The 19,050-nt window shown below is 38.6% G+C and overlaps 1 long non-coding RNA gene across 1 annotated transcript in view; it reads left to right on the top strand.

The window, feature by feature from the left end:
• The first annotated feature begins 6,990 nt into the window (after positions 1-6,990).
• LOC129486054 (uncharacterized) overlaps positions 6,991-19,050 on the top strand; it is an 84,976-nt gene continuing 72,916 nt past the window's right edge. The window contains exon 1 of the long non-coding RNA XR_008658845.2: positions 6,991-7,085. This is a non-coding gene — a long non-coding RNA (uncharacterized lncRNA). The remainder of the gene's footprint in view (positions 7,086-19,050) is intronic.

Genomic DNA, 19,050 nt, shown 5'->3' with positions numbered 1-19,050 from the left:
TTTTGTATTTTTAGTTGAGATGGGGCTTCACCGTGTTAGCTAGGATGGTCTCGACCTCCTAACCTCATGATCCGCCTGCCTCGGCCTCCCAAAACACAGTCATTTATGAAGCAGTGAAGTGATGCCACATCCTGAACTGTATACAGTTTTCTAAGTGTTTCATACAAGTATATGCACTCTCCTAGTGATAGTGACAGGAGGCAGCCAAATGCCCAGGCAGATGGGGCGGGTCCCCAGGGAAACCCCACCTCCAAGCTGAAGACAGTTTAAAGCCTGAAAGCCAAGCTACAAGTTAAATCCTCAGACCAGACTGAGAACTTGTCTTCCTGTTTTGCATGCTTTCCTCTGATTGGTCCCCATTTTTCACCCTTTTCACCTATTTTACATAGGCTTACCCTTTCCTAATCGGTTTTCTACACTGTCATGCCCTCCTTTGAGCGGTGTTTTCACTTTAACCTTTTTTGTATACTCACAAACCAATCAGCATGCACTCCCCATTCTGAATCCGTAAAAGGCCCCGGACCCAGCCACATGGGAGAACTTTCCTGCTTTCTGGTAGGGGAACCAACTGTATATCCCCTCCACTGAAAGCCATTTATATTGTTAAATAAAATTATTCTCTGCTCTCCTCACCCTTCAATGTCCAACATATCCTCATTCTTCTTGGTCACAGTATAAGAGCTCAGGAACTGCTAAACGTGGGTACAAGCTATAACACAGGCAAGCTGGGGCATGCCAGTGTGGCTGTGTGAGGTCTGGGTGGGGCGTCACCAGCCAGGGTTCTCCAGCTTGCAAAGTGACTGAGAAGAAAAATCCTACATCAACAGGACATTATGAATGACATGCATATGTAACCACGTGTAGTTTTGGCATTAATTGCTAGTTGCTCATTACGAGATGTTGATGATGCCCCTTGTCAGAGGCAGACAGGGTAGTTAGTCTCTTGTTCTTGATCTTGGTCCTTTTTATCTATTGTTATCCTGGCTCAGGTCATCAGCTTCTATTGTCATCCTCTTCACTGTCCCAGAGTGTGCCAGTCTCTTTCTTGACATATGTGTTGATATGATAATTACAGCAAAGTGTGTCTCTTAGCTCCATTTCCTGACATTTGCATCTGCACAGAGTTCAACTGAATTACTATTGCTTTAGCAATTTCTGTTCCTAACAGCTATTTCAGGAAGCAATATAGTGAGGTGATGCCCTTCACTGTCAATGTTTGAATGCCTGTGAATATCCCCATTCAGTACTCCCTTGGTAAGATGACTTTGATGAGCTTCCATGATTTCTATGTAGAAAAAAGAATACCTTCTAAGATGTTGCTAAGGTTCAAATGTCTGTTCTTCAATGATTGTCCCCTGCATTTCATTGTAAATATGTCTACTTCCCTACTGCAAGGATATAACCTGTCCCTGGATTTTTCAGATTTCCTTGCCTTTTTTAAGTGGTATCTTGTCCTTTCTTCTACTTTTGCCCTGTTTCCTCTCTTTTTTTCCTCCCTATTTTGTCATCCCAGAGAAACCACTTTTAATTATTTTTAACTTATAATTTGGGAATTTAACATCGTGTCTGTAAACAACATGCTTTTATTGCTACCACTTGATTTTTCAATTACAGGTGTTGTTTCTGAAACTTCACATATGGAAGGTAAAGATTTAGCTCCATTTCTCTCCTGATTCCTCCCATAAAATGACCACCTTTCTATTTCCCATTTTTTTCTAATAGAATTAGTTGAAATTTGTTAGACTGGTATTCTATATTCAATGTCTGTATTATTATGGCTTCATAAGCACTATAAACAATCAAGCCAAGACATGCACTAAGGGACTCTCCTTCCCCCAACTTGGGGTTAATAATTGTCATATTTTTCCTGTCGCTTAGTTTTTTAATGTACTTACTTAGTTGAACCTGAAACATTCCAATAATTATCTCAGTCTGTTTTTAGTATATTCAGATATGTCAGGTAGTATAAATGTTACCTTTTTGGAGCAATTTCTCTTGGAGTCATCTGACCTGCTATAATCTCTTTTTTTTTTTTTTTGAGATGGAGTCTCACTCTGTTGCCCAGGCTGGAGTGCAGTGGCACGATGTTGGCTCACTGCAAACTCCACCTCCTGGGTTCAAGCGTTTCTCCTGTCTTAGCCTCCCAAGCAGTTGGGACTACAGGCAGGAGCCACCACGCCCAGCTAATTTTTTTGTATTTTTAGTAGAGACAGGGTTTCACCATGGTGACCAGGCTGATCTCGAACTCCTAACCTCAGGTGATTCACCTGCCTCAGCCTCCCAAAATGCTAGGACTACAGGCTTGGGCCACTGCACCTGGCCTGACCTGCTATAATCTTGATCATCTGTACTTCATGTCTACTGCACAACAGTCTTCCTATGATCTTCCTTTAATATTATCCTGGTGATTCCTTTAGTCTCTCCCCTGTTTCATTCAGAACCACACCTTCTTTTTTCTTGGTTTACAGCCTTCTTTGGAGGGGCACATGTGCTGGTAGTGTCCAGTGAAAGGGTGCATGAGAGATCAATATTTTGAGATATTATATAATTGTAAACATTTCTAATCTTTCTTCACACTGAGTTGATAAGCAGCTGCTGATAATTTACCTTCAGAATTTTAAAATTATTACTTCATTGTCTTTTGGGTTCCAGAGTTGTTGTTGAGAAGTCTCAGTCCATTCTCCTTCCTAGTCTTTTGTATGTCACTTCTACTTTTAACCCCTTTGGAAACTTACAGAATATTATTTTTTTATTGTCCCAAAATTTCACATTGACATGCTTTGGTAGACATTTACTTTCATCCATTCTGTTGGTTACTCAATATGCCTTTTAAATTTGATTTCTTTTATCCTTCAGTTCTGGAAATTTTCTTGAATAATAATAATAGTTATTCTTTGAATGTTTCATTAACCTCCATTTCCTCTGTTCTCTATCCTATTCAGAAGTTAGACCTCTTAGACTGCTCTTCTAATTTTCTTATCTTTGCTTTCCTGTTTTTAATTTGTGTCTTTATGTTCTGACTTTCTGAAAAGTCCCTCTCTTGCCCTTCCTTGTTTTCCATTTTTTTCTTTCTTGAAATTTATCACTACTACATGTGAAAGGCGTTTACCAAGAAAAAACTAGAATGAAGGATGTTGATGTGGGGAAGGCTATACTTTCTTAAAAATGAATTTATTGAGATGTAATTAATACCACAAATTTCATCCTCTTAATGTATACAATTTAGTGGTTTTAAGCGTATTCATAATATTATACAACCATCACATCTGCCTCCCATCAACTGTAGTATGTTCTGTTTTTGTTTGCATTCCCATTGATATATTTTCTCATTTTTCCTGTGATTTCTTCTTTGACCCATTGATTATTTAGGGTTCCGTTGTGTAATTTCCACATGCTCATGAATTTCCCAAATGTCTCTCTATTACTGATTTATAATTTCATTTCATTGTGACTGGAGAACATATTTTGTATGATATAAATCTTATATATATTGAAACTTGTTTTATGTCCTAGGATATGTTGATTCTGGAGAATGTTCCATATGCACTTGATAAGAATGTATATTTCTCTGTTATTGGTTGGAGCATTCTATAGATTTTAGCTAGGTCTAGTTGGTTTATAGTGTTGTTCAGTGCTTCTATTTCTTTGTTGATCTTTTGTTTAGTAGTTCTACCTATTATTGAAGGTGGGATTTTGAAATCTCCAATTATTTTTTGAATTGTATATTTCTCCCTTTAATTATGTCAGTTTTTATTCCATTTATTTTGCAGTTTTGTTGTTAGCTTAGTATATGTTTATAAGTACTATGTATTCCTGATTGACCCTTTTAACATTATAAAATGTCTTTCTCTGTCTCTAGTAACAATTTTGTTTTAAAGTTGATTTTGTGTGATATAAATTTAGCCACTCCAGCTTCTTTTGGTTATTGTTTATGTTGTATGTCTTTTAGTGTTATTTTACTTTCCACCTATGTCTTTGAATCGAAAGTGTGTCTCTTACAGACAGGAGATAGTTAAATAATTTTTTGTTTGTTTTTTTGTTACTGTTGCTTTTAAATTATGTATTTATTTACTATTTTTAAATTAATACATATTAAATGTACATATTTTGGGGGTACATTTGATAATTTGGTACATTCAGATAATAATATCAGCGTAATTGGGATATCCATCACTTTAAATATTTATCTTTCTTTTTTTTTACTCTAGGAACATTTAAATTGTTCTCTTCTATTTGGAAATATATAATTGATTAATGTTAACTATAATCACTCTACTAAGCTATCAAATACCAGGTCGTATTTCTTTTACTTAAGTGTATATTTGTACCTATCAATCAACCTGTCTTTACCTCCCCTTTCCCCTACTATTCCCAGCCTCTGGTTATTGCCAGTCTTCTCTATCTTCATGAGATCTACTTTTCATCTGCCGCTCTGTCTTTTGATTGGAGTATTTAATCCATTTACATTTAATGCAATTACTGCTAAGTAGAATTACATTTCATGCAATTACTCCTAAGCAGGAATTAAGTCTGCAAGTTTGTTATTTATATCCATATGTCTTTTGCCCTTTCTGTTTCTCTATTTCTCCATTGCTGTTATCTTTGTATTAATTAGATATTTTCTAATATGCCATTTGAAGTCCCTAAGACTGCTGGTTTCCACAGCTCCTTTGATTTTTATACTCAAGGCTACTGTAGAGCTAGATAGTGATGGGAATAGGCCAAGACAGAACACCACAAACCTCATTGTCCTTATGAGATTCAGATGTTTTCCTCGAATAATCACTTTTTGGATTGCTTTATGCCATTAGTTAATTTCAGATTTATGAATAAGTTGATTTTGACAATTTTTGCTGGTGTTCCTATTGCTTTTAAGGAAGAGTAGATTTTCAAATGTCTGTTCTCCACCATTCCAGGAGTGCTCTGGGAATTCCTTGAAATCAACTTTCCATTCTTTCTTTTGACTATATTTATTCTCTGAGTATTACTTTTTGGAAAAATAAATTTCTGTTCTTGTTTTCCACACCAAGTAGCCAGGATATTTTATTTCTCTGCAGATATTAAAAGTTAAAATATTTTTTCCCCTGTAGTCTCCATTTCCTCTTATTTGCTTCAGCCTCTTTGTTTTGCCTCTCTATGTTAGAATTTTATTCATACAAAATGGCATCTATAATAGCAACCATTTATTGAAGAGTTACTATGTGCCTCCTCACTGACTCTACTAAGTGCCTTTTGCATATTAACTTATTTCATCTTCACATTAGCTCTTAGAGGTCAGTGCTATAATTTCTCCAATTTTTTTAAATAGTAGAGCTGAGACATAAGAAATAACTCGTCTAAAGTTATGTGGCATTAAATTGCAGAGTTGAAATTCAGGTCCAATCTGACACCTATATCCTCTTTATCAGATACCAGCTCATCCTTGGGTTATCTGCTTACATTTACCAGTGGGATTTAAATACCTTGAGCATATGGGTGGGCCCTGTTGACAGTTGCGTGTCTGGTGCAATCTGTAGGGTAAGTGTGGAGCTTCTTGAGCTTTCTTATTGCTATTTGGAATTAAACTTATTCTTTTCTGCTAGTCAATTATCACTTGTCTATCAGCTCTTCATCCTCTAAAATTTTATTTGTTTATGTTCTCTTTTTCTTGCATTTGTGAATTTATGCCTTGGGAGAGAAAGGTTTACTATCATTTTGATAGGCCTTTGAAAAGAATTAGAATTATATGCATGTTTTCAATACATTGCCTTTTTAATTATTTTAAGCATACTTAAAAAATAATCTCTGGCTGTTTCGTTATCTGAAGTTCTTGGGGGGGTCTATCCTTCTGTTTATTTTATCTGCTGATTTATCAGAATACTAGATTTTCCTTTTGAGCTCTATAATTTTATCTTGCAAGAGCATCCTCGGTGGGGCTTTATCCATGGGATCTCTGTGTGGTTTGGGCTGAGTCTTTCTCCATCTAGATAAGTTTCTCATTTTCTTTTGCCAGGTGCTCCAGGACCACTTTTTATGTTAATTTCTTGCCTCAGGAATACGGGACTTTGCAAGGACAGAATACAATAAAACCCAAAGTCATGAGAAGGAAGCCTTCTGGCTAAAAATTTTCAGGGGAGGTTTTTCCTCACTACGCATGCCTGGAATGTGGAACCAGACCAGCCTCCTTTTTACCTCCCTGTTCCAGTGGGCATTTGAAAAACCATTTCACTGAGAATGCAGCCTTCTCAGGGGCCTGAATTAAGGATGAGAGTCTCATTTTCAAATCTCTGTTGCTCATAGGTTCAAGGTCTTATCTCCTATGTGTGCAGCTATTAAAAGAGAAGCCCCTGGGCTGACTAAGACCAGACTAACCCATTTCCCAGGCACCAAACCGGGGCGATGTGGCACATCTGTCTGAGTACCTTCCATATTCATTTTTGACCCCTAGGGATCTTCATTATTTTCTTGTGAGCTCAGATATACATTTAAAATAATCCTTGTGGTATTTTAAACAGAGTAGCTATGTTTTTTATAGCAAGATAATTTTTACATTATCTGATTTATTTGCTTGATGTCCTAAAATTAACCGTTTTTGAATTATTTTGTGTATACTCAATGGATTTTATCCTTACATTGAAAGTATGTATAATTTTTCTTTTATAGCTGCTCAAAGAATGTATTTTTAAGGCCGTCTAATGGGATTTAGGACCAGGTCAATAGAGATCAATAAAGGTCGTAATCGTTTATTTGTGTTCTGTGCTGGCTAGCCTAACTGGAACACGGCATTTTGTTCTGGATGCTGTGTTTTCCAGAATATTAATAGACATTTGGTATGTTATGACAGGGAGTTAGGATGGTGAGGCATCAGGATATTATGTCAGTTGAAGAATGGTTTAAAACACTGAGAAATTTACCTTGGAGAAGAAATAAACGTGAGAGGATGTGATAAAATCTTTCGTGGAAGACCAATTAGATTTATTCTCTGTGTCTTTAGAAGGCTTCACAACAGATGGAAGTTACAGAAGAAGATCAACTTGGGATTGATAGCAGGAAAACCTCTTTCTAAATACAGGCATCTGCACATAAAAAGACAGCCCACCTTACAGGTAGGTGATGACTTTGTCCTTTCCCCGTCATCTGCAGGACAATCATAGATATTATCTTATCTATAGTTCTTAAGATCACAGACTTTGGAATCAGATTACTTGGATTCGAACACTAGTTTTACAAGGTATTAGTTTTATGACCGTGGGAAGTTATTTAACTTCTCTGAGCTTCTGTTTGTCTATCTGCAAAATGATGTACTCGCAGTAACCTATGTCATAGGGTCATTGTAAAATTTAAATGGGGTAATACACATAAAGCTGTTAGAATATTGTATGGCATATGGTAAGCCCTGAAAAAGTGTTTACCAATATTATTATCATTATCATCTGTCAAGGATGTAAAAGAATGTGTAGAATCAAAATCTCACAGAACACTGGAGTTGTGAGTGACTGCATGAGTTTCCCTATAGCGGCTGTAACAAACGATCACAAACTTGGCGGCTTAAAACAACAGCAATGTCTCTTGACCTCGTGCTCTACCTGCCTTGGCCTCCCAGAGAGCTGGGATTATAGGCATGAGCCTCTGAACTCGGCCTGGCCAACATGGTGAAACCTGTCTCTACTAAAAATACAAAAATTAGCTGGGTGTGGTGGCGTGTGCCTGTATTCCCAGCTACTTGGCAGGCTGAGGCAGCAGAATCACTTGAACCTGGGAGGCAGAGGTTGCAGTGAGCTAAGATCGCACCACTGCAGTCCAGCCTGGCGACAGAGGAAGACTCCATCTCAAACAACAACAACAACAACAACAACAACAACAACAACAACAACAACAACAACAACAACGATGTATTCTCTCACAGTTCTGGAGGCCAGAAGTCTGATATGAGTTTTGAAGGGTCAAAATCAACATATCAGCTGGGCCGTGTTTCCTCTGGAGGCTCTGGGAAAATCTGTTTCTTGCCTCTTCCAGCTTTTTGTGGCTGCCAGCATTCCTTGCTTCGTGGCCACATTAATCTCTACCTCTATATCCCATTGTCTTCTGTCTGGAGTCAAATCTCCTTCTATCCCGCTCTTATAAGGGCACTTGTGATTGGATTTAGGACCCACCTGAATAATTCAGGATAACCGCTCCATCTCAAGATTTTTAACGTGATGATATTCACAATGTACTTTTTTTTTCTTTTTTGCCGTATGAGTTAACTTTCACAGATTGCATGGATTAGAATGTGGATATCTTTCAAGGTTTATTTTTCAGCCTACCACAATGACCCTTATGGACATCAGACTAATATATTCGCTATTTGAAGACATCTTGAGCAAGTTTCACAGCCTCCTCTTTAGTAATATCAGTGTTGGGGAACTAATAGGTTGTGCTATAATAACCTTTACACACTTTTCCTATTCTCAAGAATCTATAGTTTTGGAATTATTGTTTTTAAAATTTCTTTTGCAGTCTGGTTTACATTTGCTTACATTCCATTTGTATAATCTATCTCTATATTAAAAAATGTGCCAAACTCAGGTAAATTTATCCCAATCCATGCCTGAATAGTTACTGAGGTTTTTACAGTGACCTATCACATTTGAAATAAGGGAGGTATATTAATCAACATTTTATATTTGCACGTGTCAAAAAATAAGTGACTTAAGAATTAATGGAAATGTATTGGTTCACATAACAAAGAAATCTGGGAACAATTATAGCTTCAGTCAGATTCTGGTACTTAAACCATGGCTTGGTTGCACCAGACTTGATCTCTCCATCCTGAGTGCTGGTTCTTTTTGATTGATTTTATTCAGCTGGTTAATACTAAGACGGCAAGGTGATCACTGGCAGATCCAGGCAACTATGCTATCTTCTAAGAGCCTCAGTGGAAAGAGCTGAATATTTTCAGTGATTTCTAGAATTTGCATTCATTAGGCTGACCAAGTCACAAAGCCAACCCTGGATAGAGCCAGCTCCATCCAAACTGCAGGGACATAGAGTAAGGAGTAATAATTCTCTTTTTAAAAAAGATTAAAAAGCCATTATCAGAAGGAAGGAAAATATTTGCTGGTCAGGCCACAATAACAGATGTGATATGCAAAGCACAACATGTAATATACAAAACATCACATATGCTATATATTATCATAGTTTCAACTCTAAGTTTTGCCTGAGGCTTATGGAGTCAATCCCATTGCTCTATAGTCATGTGTCAGGCTCTGTGTACACTTGTGTTTGTTTATATTGTAGATAAAATTTACCAGATGGGAAAAATCCATTGGTGCTGCCTAGCCAGTAAGCTGGCCTGGTGGAAGTGATCAGAGGATGTGGGTAAATTTATCTTTGAACAAATGAATTAAATATGCACAGTAAATGGTTTAATGCTCAGCAAGAGAGTGCCGCCTAATCATTGGGGAAGAAAGCAGAGCCAGCAGAGCAGCAAGCCTCACGCGGTCATTCCTACAGTGGGGTCTGAGAGGTGGCCATAGCCAGGAGGCTAGCAGAGTGCTTTGTGGCACAGCGCTTGCCCGAGTGTGCAATATGTTAACTACAGCTGGGTCTGGCATAATCATCCCTGACTAATGGGTGGAGAGAGGAGGGGGTGCAAAGTGCTGAATAAATAAATTACTTAATTACATATTATCGGAGAGAAGAACAGATGGTCAGTTTAGCCCATCTCCCAATGCCTTCGGCTTCTGAATGGAGAGTGGATCCTCAGAGGTTGGGCTCTTGATTCTGTTTATCTTCTGGTCCTACTTGAGGCCCCTGGTCTTCAAGGACAAACAGGCCTCCTTTCCCCAAGGCTGGAAGGCACTGGGTGCTCTAGTGCCCACTCTAAGCTGAATTAGGACAGGCCTAAGCTGGTCAGCATTTTCCACTTTGTTAATTTTGGCACCAGATGGAGGTGAAAATGGATTTTGTTTCCTGTAAAATGGTTGAAAAGTGATTTTCAATTGAGGATCTAATCAAATGTGAAAGGGGTAGTTGAGCATTTACTTAATGTGCTCAGGATCATCTCCTATCATTGTAGACCGTATGCTTGTTTTCCTCTGCTTTGGATGTCCCCATAGAGAGACCACTTCTTTTTCTGAGTGTGGGTTGCTGTCGTGTTAAAGGGAAGGGTAGCGGGGGTTGTATTCTGGGAGCATCCTGTTTGTTTTCAAATGCTTCAGTTTGGCATGGTAGAGGCTGCAGAGCAGTGGCTCCCAAATGCTCATCCGGGGATGCTTGCTAGGTTGGCTGCATCAGAATCACCTGAGTTCTTTGTTAAAGTTACACATTCCTTACCTCCACGCATGGGGATTCTGATTCATTAGGTCTTGGCTAGGATCTGGAAATCTATTTTTCTAAAAACTTCGCAAGTGATTATAAAGCAAGTTTGGACCTAACTGTGTTTCAGCTGGGGAACAGGAAACAGATGGTAAACCAAAAAGTGTTATGAAAAAGACTTTAACAATGGCCTGTTTACAAAGGTGTGGGCAAGTTTAAGGGAAAATCTTCAGGGATGGTGAGGTTCCCCAGGCCAGCAATGGTGGGAAACAGGTACAAGGGGAGGGAGTGGTTATGAGAACCTGGTGAGACTTGTAGGTGTTAAGAGAGGACCCCTGGACAGGAACTGTGGACAGCCACTGTCATCCTGTGGTCCAGCAGGGAGGAAAATGAGAACAAATGCCCCAAACTGTCTCTCTTTTGACTTTTAATCTCTTCTTGGTGCTTTTTGGTGGCCAAATCCAAAGGGCCAGGGAGCCCAGTTGAGGTAGTCTATAAAGGTCAGACTCCTGAGACAGAAAGCAGGATGGAGAAGGTTGGAGGGTGGACCTAGAAGGGCAAATACAGAATATCTAGCACACAGAGTATAGATAACATGTTGTAGCTATACATTTGTGTGCCAATTTGTGGATGACAAATATGCCAATATGTTTTGTTCTATAGACATGCTTCTTTTCTCGGTGTAAATTGCCTCCACAGTTTCATCACAGAGACTGTAAACTCTTAAAGAGCAAGGGTGACATCTGATAGAATTACCTTCCTGTGTTGTGCTTACAGTTCAGCCAGTTCATATGCTGCTTCTGGCAAGGGCTGCAAGGAGAATATTTTGGAAAATCGTAATTGTCTGCCTGGCTGTCAACTTTAAATTTAGTGACATATTGGTAGGATATTCTATTCTTTCTTACTAAGTAATTATGGATCTATCATTCTATATCTTTGAATTTACTTATTTATACTTTCCAGGGAGCTATTTATATTTGTAACCAATATGGTCTTCATGTTGGTTATTCTCAACATGTTTCCTTATAAAACCATATATATATCCTTAAAGAAACCACATTGCTTTTACTTCCTAAAAGATTACATTCACTTGTGTTGCTTTGTTTTGGTTTTATTTTATGTATTTTTTTCATTGTATTTAAAGCACACTTTTAATGACCAATTATAATTGTAACTCCATATCAGAAGGTTTGGATTAATTTTGATTTTAGTATGCTGTGCATGATGATTTAAGAAATTATTGATGTTTAGAGTCCCTCTTCATGCTAGACACTAACAGGTCAAAGACAGAGTCTCCTATATCAGCTATTCACGAGGCAACCACTTGTGCTTGGTAGGGAGGCCCAAATCCTGGGTTTCATATGAGGCAGCCTGCAGTAGTGGTTAAGAGCAGGGACCCTGCAGAAGCATCACCAGGGTTATTGTGAAATGTGAAATACAAAATGGCGTCACTCTGGTTCAGAGTTCTAAAATTGAGTTGGGAAGCCAGACTCAGAAGGACCACATGCATGGCCTGGAGCCTTGACAGAAAAAACCCAGGAACTTGCCTTGATCCTTTCAACAGGGCCAAATTGCCCTGACCATAACCTCCTGAAACTTCAGCTGAATTTTGCTAGTGCTGCAGCTCCTGAACAGCAACAGCTGATGAACTATGGACTCATAAACTAATCCAGCCACCTCCACCAATGATAATTCTTACAAATCAACTTGTGTCAGCACACTTAGCTTCCTTTAAAAAAAAATCCCTGCTTCCCTCCCTCTCTTTAGAACACAGTTAGCTTCTAGCTAAAACAGGATCTCCCAAATTGCAATTCCTAAGACCCCAATAAATGCCTTCTCTTACCAAATTGCAGTCTGATTTTTCTCTTCTTCTTGGCTGACAGTCTGAATTCTCACTCCACCACTTACTGATGGTGTGACTTTTGGCATGCTATTTAACGTCTTTGTGACTTAGTTTTTACTTATGCAAAAAGGAGCAGAATTATAGTTCTATCTCATCAACATGTTGTGAAGAGCAAATAAGAATGCAAACAGGGGCTGGGTGTGGTGGCTCACACCTGTAATCCCAGCACTTTGGAAGGCTGAGGAGGGCAGATGCTTGAGCCCAGGAGTTTGAGACCAGCCTGGGCAACATGACGAAACCCCGTCTCTACAAAAAAATATAAAAATTAGCTGGATGTGGTGGTGTGTGCCTGTAGTCCCACCTACTTGGGAGGCTGAGGTGGGAAGATTGCTTAAATCTGGGAGGTCAAGGCTGCAGTGAGCTTTGATCCCACCACTGCACTTCACTCCAGCCTGAGTGACAGAGTGAGGCCCTGTCTCAAGAAAAAGAATAAAAGAATGCAAACAAAGCACATGGTATCTGGAGAGAGAGCTACTGTTACTCGCTGTTCTAATTCGTAAGTGGAGAACATAAGAGCTAAGGAAATTGTGATTTGGGTCAGGTCATGACAAATTGGAAAGCAAAAAGTGGTTACACTATAATTTTCCTTCAGGTTTCCCTTTCCATTTTGAATAAGCCTCCTTCCTTTATAGAAAGAAACTACATCGTAGTAATCGATAGATCATTGGCAGAGTTCCGTAGAAGCTGATGTTTGTTTCTGAGGCTCTTTTCTCACTCCTTTCTAATTTCTGTGATGCACTAGAGCAGAGCTGTGACCAGAACTTGCTCTTCATTCAGTCCACTGGCTTTGAATCTCCACTCCTCCATTTTCTAGCTCTTTAATTTTGGACAAAGCATTTTTACCTCTTTGTGCTTCAGTTTCCTTATATGTAAAGTGGAGATGAAAGTGGAACCTACTTTATGGGATTGTTGTGAAGATTAAATGTGTGTGTTTATATGTGCATAAAGTTCTTCAAGTAGTTCTGGCAGGAAGCTAAGAGGTCTGTGCATGTTTGCTTAACTTACTCTCTGCTTCAAATTGCTCATTATTGGTTACCCATCCCTTTATCCTGCACTCCTGTGTCCTCAAGGTGTTTATACAAAAACACCTTGAGAATCTTTTGTTCATACTTTCTTCCCTTTACAGAATGTCCAAGCTCCCCGGGATTCTGACACTTCCAGTACTACTTAGGACTGACAGGTCTCATGTGCCCCATTCCACATTTGTTCTTACCCAAGGCACCTTCATCTTAGTAAATGACATCATATTTCATCCAGGTGCTTTTACTTCTCTCTTTACCGCATTGGATTCATCAGCAAGTCAGTTTTATTCAACATCTAAAATATTTCCCTAAGTTCTTCCACTTCTTTCTGCCTCACTGCCACCATCCTAATTCCAGCCACCTTCTTTCACCTGGGACTAAAATAGTTCTTTCTTGCATCAGGGCCTTTGCATCTGTTCTGTTCTTTGCCTAGAACGCTACTTCCTCATCACTTTCCAAAGATGTATCTTCTTCACCATTTATATCTCAGCCCCAAAACACCCTAAAATATCTCCTCAGAGGTCTTGATTATCCACTCTGTGTGTGATAGCCACCCCTACCCCAAACCCTATAACGCATTGCCATGTTTATTTCCCGTAAGACGTTTTCAAACGTTTGAAAGCATTTTATTTTATGTTTTATGTTTTTGTCTTCTCCCATGATTTTCATAAGGCGAGGGTTCTCTCCCGTTCTATCTCTGGAAAATAGCAGTAGGAAAGTAGGATAGACACACAAAAGAATGTGGAATCGAATAGATAAAATTTTTGATAAATTTATTCAGTAGAAGGTAGGGAGCTTGGGTAGGTCTGTATGAGCTAGGGAAAGATAAAGAAATGTATATACATTGGTTTCTTCAGTGGGGCAGAGATGGTGTAGGAGAGATGATTATTAGTTTTGCCTTTATGCAGTTTATAACAAATTACATTTAAATAAAGAAAATTAGAAAAAATGTTGTATGGTGCTTAAAAACTCAGGCTTTGCATAAAAAGAATGAAATCATGTCTTTTGCAGCAATAGCAATGTAACTGTAGGCCATTATCTTAAGTGAAATAACTCAGAAACAAAAAGTCAAATACAGCATGTTCTCACTTATAAGTGGGAGCCAAGCTGTAGGTACACATAGACATACAGAGTGGAATAATAAACATTGGAGACTCCAAAAGGTGGGAGGATAGGAGAGGGTGAGGGGTGAAAAACTACCTACTGAGTACAATGTTCACTATTTGGGTGATGGGTACACTAAAAGCCCAGACTTCATCACAATGCAATATATATGTAACTAAACTGCCTGTGATCCCCCTAAATCTATAACAAAATTTAAAAAGGCAAATATAAGCACGCTTTCTTTTTTAAAAAAAGTGAATGTCTTTTTAAAAATTGATTGACTGTGGCCAGGCGCGGTGGCTTACGCCTGTAATCCCAGCACTTTGGGAGGCAGAGGCGGGCGGATCACGAGGTCAGGAGATCAAGACCATCCTGGCTAACATGGTGAAACCCCATCTCCACTAAAAACACACACACACGAAATTAGCCGGGCGTGGTGGCAGGTGCCTGTAGTCGCAGCTACTCGGGAGGCTGAGGCAGGAGAATGGCGTGAACCCGTGAGGCGGAGCTTGCAGTGAGCTAAGATTGTGCCACTGCACTCCAGCCTGGGCGACAGAGCGAGACTCCTTCTCAAAAAAAAAAAAAAAGAAAAAGAAAAAATTGATTGACTGTTATAGGTGTCAAGCCAGCTCTGCTTGTAATAAACAGATGGCAACTGCAAAAAGCAAAACAAAAAACACCTCAGTCTTTGGAGCCTGATATGGTTTGGCTGTGTCCCCACCCATATCTCATCTTGAACTGTAGCTCCCATAATCCCTACGTGTCATGGGAGGTAATTGAAGCATGAGGGCGATTTGTGATAGTGAGTTCTCATGAGATCTGATGGTTTTATAAGTCTGGCATTTCCTCTGCTGGCACTCATTATCTTACCTGCCGCCCAGTGAAGAGGTGCCTTCCATCATGATTGTAAGTTTCCTGAGGCCTCCCCAGGCATGCAGAACTGTGAGTCAATTAAACCTCTTTTCTTTACAAATTACCCAGTCTTGGGTATTTCTTCATAACAGCGTGAGAGCGGACTAATACAGAGCCAGAGAGACTTGGATTCAAATTCTCACTCCTCTATTTCTTAGACATGTGACCATGGGCTGCATACATTTTTTTCTGTTCCTCAAATACAAAAACCTTTCCCCCTGCATTTGGGCATTTAAGCTTGCTGCTGCTTCTCCCTGGAATGCTCTTCTTTTATATATTCTCATGGCTGGCTTTATCTCATCTGTCAGGTCTTGCTCTGTTCAAATGGCCCTCCTCAGATGGGATGTTCTTAATCACCCTGTGTAAAGTTTCTGCACTGCCAACTTGCTCTTGTGACTGTCCACTATGTCACCTTGTTTATTTCCTTACAGTACTTATGACTTTATAGAATTATCTTATTAATTTATTTATTTATTGTTCATTTCACTCAAAGGAACATAAGGTCTAAGAAAACAATTACCTTGTCATTCTTGTTCACCTAACACCTAGTAAAGTATTGCCTGTGATATAGGCACTCAAATGTTTATCAATAAAAAGAAAAAAATATTTCCACCTGTGCCTCAGTGAACTCAACCACAAAATGAAAGTGGCTAGCACACGGGGACATTATAAAGTTCATATATGGTGAAGAAAAGTACTTAACACTCAGCCTGGCACAGTAAACATGGAATTCATAATAACTATGGTTCTTACACTGTCCTAGATAATGGATTTGCATTTTATTAATACTTGTATCATTTTCCACACTACAAGAATACAGGTTAAATATCCCTTGTCCAAAATGCTTGGGACAAGAAGTATTTTGGATTTCAATGTTTTTGGAATATTTGTATATTTATAATGAGGTATATTGGGGATGGGACCAAGGTGTAAACATTTATTTATGTTTTATATATACCTTATACACCTAGACTTTAGGCTATAAATTTATTTTTCCCTTGGGGTTGCTGAATAAACTGTGTATTGTGCACCTACATTTTGACTGTGACCTGTCACATGAGGTCAGGTGTGGAATTTTTCACTTGTCATGTCATGTCCATGCTCAAAAAGTTTCAGACTTTGGAGCATGTTGGATTTTGTATTTTTGGATTAGGAATGTTCAGGCTGAAATATGCATACTAGTTGCTAGATCTTGAGCACCTACTAAGTCCCAGGCACTTTACATTCAACTTAGTTCTTCCAGTTGTTTGGGCAGAAAACTTGAAGTCATATTTGATTCTTTTTTTCCACACTCAACATAAACCTATATGTAACTCCTGTAGCCTCTACCTTTAAAATATATCCAGAATCTGACAACTTCTTTTTTTTAAATTAATTTAATTTAATTTTAAGTTCCGGGATACTTGTGCAGGATGTGCAGGTTTGTTACATAGGTGAACGTGTGCTATGGTGGTTTGCTGCACCTATCAATCCATTACTTAGGTATTAAGCCAAGCATGCATTAGCTATTTTTCCTGATGCTCTCCCTCTCCCCACCCCCCATGACAGGCCCCAGTATATGTTGTTCCCCTCCCTGTGTTCATGTGTTCTCATTGTTCGGCTCCCATTTGTAAGTGAGAACACGTGGTGTTTGGTTTTCTGTTCCTGTGTTAGTTTGCTAAGGATAATGGCTTCTATCTTCATCCATGTGCCTGCAAAGGACATAATCTCATTCCTTTTCATGGATTCATAGTATTCCATGGTGTATATGTACCACATTTTCTTGATCCAGTATATCATTGATGGGCATTTAGATTGATTTCATGTTTTTGCTATTGTGAATAGTGCTGCAGTGAACACATGTGTGCATGTCTCATTATAATGAAATGATTTATATTGCTTTGGGTATATACCCAGTAATGGGATTGCTGGGTCAAATGGTATTTCTGGTTCTAGATCTTTGAGGAATTGCCACACTGTCTTCCACAATGGTTGAACTGATTTACATTCCCACCAATAGTGTAAAAGTATTCCTATTTCTCTACAACCTTGCCAGCCTCTATTGTTTCTTGACTTTTTAATAATCGCCGTCTGACTGGCATGAGATGGTTTTGTGGTTTTGATTTGCATTTCTCTAATGAACGGTGACATTGAGCCTTTTTTCCTATGTTTGTTGGATGGGTGAATGTCTTTTTTCGAAAAGTGTCTGTTCACGTTCTTTGCCCACTTTTTAATGGTGTTGTTTTTTTCTTGTAAATTTGTTTAAGTTCCTCGTAGATTCTGGATATTAGACCTTTGTCAGATGGATAGATAGCAAAAATTTTCTCCTATTCTGTAGGTTGTCTGTTCACTCTCATGATAGCTATTTTTTTTTCTATGCAGAAGCTCTTTAGTTTAGTTAGATCTCATTTGTCAATTTTTGCTTTTGTTGCAATTGCTTTTGATGTTTTTGTCACAAAATCTTTGCCTGTTCCTATGTCCTGAATGGTATTGCCTAGATTTTCTCCTAAGGTTATATCGTTTTGGGTTTTACATTTAAGTCTTTAATCCATCTTGAGTTAATTTTTGTATCCAGTTTCAATTTTCTGCATATGGCTAGCCAGTTATCCCAGGACCACTTATTAAATAAAGAGTCCTTTCCCTATTGCTTGTTTTTATCAAGTTTGTTGAAGATCAGATGATTGAAAGTAATGGCAAAAACTGCAACTACTTTTGCACCAACATAATAGATGTGCGGCAGAATCTGACTACTTCTTCCCACCTGTGCTGCAGTACTTGGGTTCCGGTCACCATCATCTCACCCTTGGATTAATGTAGTCACCTCTTAACTGCTCTGCTTGCTTCTCCCCTTCTCCCATCTCTTCTCCACAGTGTAGCCAGAGAAAACCCTACAAAAGGTCAAATCATGGCACTCCTCTGTTCAGAATTCTCCAATGGCTCCCATCTGAGAGTGAAAGTCAAACCATTATCAAAGCTTATCAGGCTAAGCATTATCTTTTCCTCTGCCCTCTCTCTGTCCTTAACTCCTTGTAGTCTCCCCTTCTCTCATTATATTCCAGCTACAGCACATTCCTACCTCCAAGCCTTTGCACACGCCGCCTAGAAGCCTCCTCCCTCAGTTATATGCCTGGCTTACTCTCTCATTTCATTCAGATCTTTGTGAAAACATGACCCTAATAAAGAAAATGTGGTATATATACACAATGGAATACTATTTGATCATAAAAGAGAATGAAATCCTGTTACTTGCAACAACACAGGTAAAACTAGATAGAGGTCATTATGTTAAGTGAAATAAGTCAGCACAGAAAAGGCAAACATTGCATGTTCTCACTCGTATGTGGGAGCTAAAAGAATTGATCTCATGAAGGTAGAAAGTGCAATGATAGTTACCAAAGGCTGGGAAGGGTGTGTGTGTGGAGGTCGGATGAGAGAGATAGGTTAATGGATACAAACATAAAATTAGATAGAAGAAATAGGATCTAATGTTCAATTGCAGAGTAAGGTGACTATAGTTAAGAACAGTGTATTTTATATTTCAAAATAGCTAGAAGAGAGGACTTATGTTCTCAACACATAGAAATTGTGGTAATTGATATCCTAAACACCCTGACTTGATCACTGCATATCCTATGCATGTAACAAATTATTACATGTACCCTATAAATATGTACAAATATGTATCAATAAAAACAAAACAAAAGGTAAATCTAAAACATGATTCTATAAGACAGGTTATATATATGGTTATATATAATATATATATTTAATTCTCCTCATCACTCTTTACTGCATCCTGTTATTTTTCTCATAGCACACATATCACCATCTGACATATTTATCTGCTTG

The sequence above is a fragment of the Symphalangus syndactylus genome, chromosome 7 (genome assembly GCF_028878055.3).
Source record: "Symphalangus syndactylus isolate Jambi chromosome 7, NHGRI_mSymSyn1-v2.1_pri, whole genome shotgun sequence".
Classification (NCBI taxonomy): domain Eukaryota; kingdom Metazoa; phylum Chordata; class Mammalia; order Primates; family Hylobatidae; genus Symphalangus; species Symphalangus syndactylus.
The sequence above is the reverse complement of the archived record's forward strand: the minus strand, read 5'-3'. Positions and strand labels throughout refer to the sequence as shown.